We start from the raw sequence: 6,000 nt of genomic DNA on the forward strand, positions 1-6,000 counted from the left end.
GACGGGAAGCTCTGCTGCACTGAGAGGGCCTATCAGAAGGGTTATAATGTTAAGGATGCTTGAAGTTGAGATTGTTTTGGTCTTGGGTTGGTTTGCAGCGTGCTGTGAGATAGACGCTCGGCAGCAGAGGACCGGGGTGGTCTTCCAGGAATTGTGAACATAGCGGAGGAAACTTTGTCTCCTCTTCACATTCAATCACATTCTTTGAAGTACATGAATCTCCTGTAAGGTTTCTTCTCCCTTTTATTCATGCAGTTGCCTCTTCCCGGAGTACCTTCTCCCCTCCTCATTCACCTCTGAATCAAGTGAGTGCCACAGACCAGTATCCTACTCCGACCACTGCGGTCTCTGCCTCCAGTCTGAGTGAGGTGCCCATTTCCCTCTCAGCTCTGTTCATAGAATGGCTTCTTGTGCTAGCTACTCTTTATTAGTGTTCCTGAGGGGCAAAGACTCATACTTACCTCTGGATCCCCAGAGCCTAGCACAGTGCCTGGAAAATTGTAGATGTTTGATTCATTAATATGAGGTGTTGACAAGAGGTGGGGAGGTTACTATCAAGGGGATGGATGATAAAATATCATATAATTAGGCATTCCTGCAAAGTAAATTCCAAAAATGAGAAGGTGGCATACTGTAGTGAAAAAAAGCACTTTTTTCTTAGGGGTGTTAGCTTGAACAAGCTACTTTACAGCTGAACACCAATTTCTTATTAGGAAGTATTTGTGTAAGATGTCTTGCTTTTGAGATGGTTTTAAGGAGTAGCAATTGTGTAAATCTAGCACAGTGACTAAATAAATCAGCTTTTCATACATGGCATGATGATTATTACTGTTTTGACTTTTATAAACGTGCCAGAAAAAACATTTGAAAGGATGATTTGTTGAAAACAATTTGTTGTAATTAGATTACAAAGCAGTACTGCTATGGATAGGAACGTAGACGCGGTTTATTGAACAGACCGTTGTTTACAATTTTAAATTATTATGATGGGTCATCTTCAAATACACAATGGTTTTTGCATGCAACCTAGCTGAGTAATAGTGTGTGTGTGTGTGTGTGTGTGTGTGTGTGTGATCAGTTCCCTTGTGTTACTTTATCTCCAGTTTTTTTCTCTTACCCTTAACATCTATTGTTTTTTTTTGTATTGTCAAGAATTAGAAAATGCTCTTTTAAAAGCAACTCTGTGCCTAACATCCATTTTGTAATCTATTATTTATAGAAAAACATCAGAAACGCCATCAATATTAAGAACCAAGGTTTTAAAGGCACAGCATTTTGGATTTTCTTTTGGCTTCTGTTTCCATGATCTCACTAGGCTTCAATTCTGAAACATCGGTCAAGGTCAAAATAGCATTCCACTTTTCTGTTTGTGTTTGAACATTATTTTTCTGGCATAGACCTTTAGTTCTACTTAATTCTTATTCCTTGTGGTAGTAAAATACATGTTTGTTACGGAAAATTTCAAAGTAAAACAAATTGGGGTGTATGTGTCCACACACGTGTAAGTAAAGAGAAAATCACAGGTGTAAATTTTATCCAGCTTTGCAGGATTCTTAGGTGCTACTAAATCTAGGCAAATAAGCCTTTTCTGTGAGAAATGTGGAGCAGGTAGCAGAAGTGAGAAAGACTGTGAGATTGTCACTGAGGTTTTAGAGTTGTTATCCTACCATAACCCAGCTGATACCGATTGATACACTGTCTCCCAAAGCTGACCCACCAGGACATTCTCCTCTCCGTATAATGTCCTACACAACGATGTCACGTTCCAGACACTTCACTGTGCACTTACAAACAAACCAATAAGTTGTGCTTTAACATAAAAGCGATGGTACTATACATGTGTTTGTGTGACTTGATTTGATTTCATTTAATATATTAAAGCATTCTTCCATGTCTTTATTCGAAAAGCTTTATCGAGCTCTGACATAAAGTACATATTTAAATTGTGCAGTTTTGTGTGTTGTGAGATGTATATGCCTGTGAAACAGTCACACTTAAGAAAATGAACATACCTGTCACCTTCACATGATGAGGAGTGATAGACATTGGAGACTTGGAAGGGTGGAGGTGGGTGAGGGGAGACATTACTCAGTGGGTAAGACGTTGGAGACTTGGAAGGGTGGAGGTGGGTGAGGGGAGACATTACTCAGTGGGTATAATGTTTGGGTGATGCTCACACTGAAATACGAAACTTTCTCACCGCAAAATATATTCACACATCAAAACAGCATTCTACCCCGTCAACTTATACCAATAAACGTATCTGTCATCTTTAAAAGTCTCCTGTTGCCTTTTGCGAATTCATTCCTCTGCCTCGGCCCTACCTGTCCTGCCTCAGTCACCATTCTCAGAAAGCCACTGATTTGTTTTCTGTCACTATAGGTGGGCTTATGTTTTCCAGAATATTTTGAAATGGAATCATAGTTTACTCTTCTGGGAGGAACAGTCTGGCTTCTTTCCATGTGATTACTTGGAGGTTTGTCCATGTTTCATCAATTATTCATTCCTTTTGGAAATGAACACTTTTTGCTAAATATTCTATTGTATGGCTGTACCATAAATCATTTAACCAATAATCTGTGGGTCAGCATTTCAATTGTTTCTGCTTTTGGGCCCTTACTGATAATGTCGCTGTTAAGGTTCATGTACAAGTCTTATTTGTGTACAGGAGATGCTTGCTTTCATTTTTCCTGGGTAAATACCTAGAAGGAAATACTATGTGTATGTTTGTTTTCTGAAGAAACTTGTCAAATCGTTTGTTTGTTTGGAGATAGTCTTTTTCTTGCCAAGGCTGAATGCAAAGGCACAGCCACGCCTCACTGCAGCTTCTGCCTTTTCAGCTCAAGCGATCCTCTCACCTCAGCCTCCTGAGTAGCTGAGACTGCAGGCACAAGCCACCACATCCAGCTAATTATTTATTTTTTTGTAGAGATGAGGTCTTGCTCTGTAGCCCACACTTGTCTAGAACTCCTAGACTCAAGCAAGCCTTCTGCCTCTGCCTCCTAAAGTGTTGGTATTATAGGCATGAGCCACTGCGCCTAGCCTTGCCAAATCGTTTTCTAAAGTTGTTGTACTATATACTATTTTACATTTTCAACTAGTAATATATGACTGCTCTTGCTCGTCTGTGTCCTCACCAACTTGGTATGATTAGTCTTGAAAAAAACATAAATCTAAGTTTCTTCAAATCTAAATTTATTAAATTCAAATAAATCTAAAATTATTCAGAGTTGCAAAGATAGTAGAGTAAGTTCCCCTATGTTCTTTACCCAGCATCCCCCAGTAGTAATGCTTTTGGTATACTGGCCAAAGCTAAGACATTAACATTGGTGCAATACTTTTAGCAAAGCTAGAATTCATTCAGATTTTTTCCCAGCTTCTTACCAAATGTCCAGCCCAGAGTACCACAGTGCCTGGGGTCATTACGTTTTCTTTGTCTCTTCCAATTTGTGACGCTTTCTTACATCTCTTCTGTTTTTTATATCCTTGTCATTTTAAGAAGTCTGGTCAAGTATTTTGTAGAATGTCCCCTAAGTTGGGTTTGCCTGATGTTTTCTCGTGTTCAGACAGGTGTTTTGGGTTTGGGAGAAGACTCAGGCTTTAAATGTTCCACTCATGACATCATTACGGGGGCACATGATGACATGACTTGTTACTGGTGACTGATCGTTTGGCAAGTGTAGTGTCTGCATGATTTCTCTACTATAAAGCTGCTGTTTTTCTTTTTTCGTACTCTGTTCATTAGCAGTGACTTTTGAATTCCAGCCCCCATTCACGGAGAGAGAAATTGAGCTCCACCTCTTGAGGGGAAGAGTACCAAACAATCTCAGGATGTCTGTGAAAACCACCACAGTAATTAATACATATTTTCCGAGGATACTTTGAGTCAATGCAGATAACTTGTTTCTCTTTCAAGTATGACCCTCTAATTTTCACATTCATAAGTGAATGTTACCAGCATCAATTATTATTGTGGAGTTTTAATCATCATTTTTAGACACAGGGTTTTGCTCAGTTACCCAGGTTGTGGTGCAGGAGTGCAGTTGTAGCTCACGGTAGCCTCCAACTCCTGGACTTAAACAATCCTCCAGGCTTGGCCTCCTCTGTAGCTCGGAGTACTGGCACGCACCACCCGTCTCCCTGTGCTGCCTACACTATGCTGGTCTCCAGTTCCTGGACTCAAGTGATCCTTCTACCTTGGCCTCTGAAAATGCTGGGATTACAGGGGTCAGTGTCTCTGCCTGGCTGTTATGTTTATTATTTGGCTTTCTTCTGTAAGGAATATTTATCCCCTCATTCATTTTTTTCAGGCATTTATATCAATGCCAAGTTTGGGAATTCCCAAGGTCACCCTCACTTCTGACACCAACTGCAAACTCTAGGGCCTCCAAGATTACCCTCCAGTTCAACATTTTTCTAGAAGGATGTACAGAACTCGGCAAAGCCATATACTCATGGTTATGGTTTATCACAACAGAAAGGTACAGATTAAAATCACCTAAGGAAGGAGGCACAAAGGGCAAAGGCCGAGAGACACTAAGTGCAGAGTTTCCAGTTTTCTTCTCCCAGTGGAGTTGTATGGACACTGCTCACCCTCCCAGCAGTAGTGTGGTAACACGCATGGTGCTGCCAAATAGGGAAGCTCTTCCAAGCCTTGGCGTACACAGATCAGAGATTGAGAGAGGCTAGAAATTGATACCCAATGGCTTAAGGTGGCCCACTACAATTCACCTTGTTAACATAGATTATTTGCCAGGTCTCAACCCGCCCCCACCACCAGGTAAACAAAGACACTCTTATCAGGCAAGATATTCAAAGGCTAAGAGGGTACCTCCCAGGAGCTGGAGGCAAAGCTAATTTCACCAATGTCCTTTAGACAAGGCTAATTTTCCACTGAACTCTCAGGGTTGAGTCATGGGTATTTATGTTGTTCTAGAGGTTAGAATCCAGTCCTCAAAGTCGGGATACTTACTTTGTGGTTCACACTATAATTTCTATAACCACTGGAAATTATTTCAGGTTGACTCCCATGTCGTTTCGTCACGGTCCTTTATAAAAAATCACATTGTTACTTGCTGGCATTTCAAAATCCTCCAGGCTTAGCTAGTATTTTCCAACCCTCGGTCATAGAACCAGTCATTTCTTTAAAGACCTTGGATATTTTTATTGGAGAATGGTATTTAGAAACCAAGATCTGGGCTCTAGGTGTGTTCATTGCTCCTGAGGTATCATTGCTTCTAGGTCCCTTCATATATGTTTGTATACTTCACCCATGTATATTCATGTATCTCTATTTCATAAATAAGCATTCATGCTAATATTGCAAACTCAAATCCCATGCCGCAGGGTTCATTCTAGCCTTCCTCCCTGGCTTACCTGTCACTTCTTTCTTGTAACCCTGCTCTCATTATCTACAATTTGTTATTTGTTGAACTATAGTATACATTTAATATAGCGTCAGAACTACTAACCTATGCTTGTGTCAAAAACATATTTACTCCAACAGGGTACAGTGTTTTGCATACAATTCCAATATTCTGTATTAGGCCATTATTGCATTGCTATAAAAAAATACCGGAGACTGTGTAATTTATAAAGAAAGAGTTTTTTTTGGCTCAGGATTCTGCAGGTTGTATAGGAAGCATGGTGCTCTGGTATCTGCTTAGCTTCTGAGAAAACCTCAAGGAGCTTTTACGGCAGAAAGTGAAGTGGAAGCAGGCACTTCACACTGCGAAAGGAGGAAGGCAGGGTTGGGGGAGGGATCCCACACTTTTATACAACTAGATCTCATGTGAACTGAGAAAGAGAGCTCATTTATCACCAAATTGATAGTGCCAAGCCATTTCTGAGGGATCTGCCCCATGATCCAAACACTTCCCACTAGGCCCTACCTCCAACATTGGGGATTACATTTCAATGTGAGATTTGGGCAGGGACAAATAGCCAAACTATTTCATTCTGCCCCCAGCCCCCTTAAGTTTCATGTCTTTCTCACATCAC

The sequence above is a fragment of the Callithrix jacchus genome, chromosome 17 (assembly GCF_049354715.1).
Source record: "Callithrix jacchus isolate 240 chromosome 17, calJac240_pri, whole genome shotgun sequence".
Classification (NCBI taxonomy): Eukaryota; Metazoa; Chordata; class Mammalia; order Primates; family Cebidae; genus Callithrix; species Callithrix jacchus.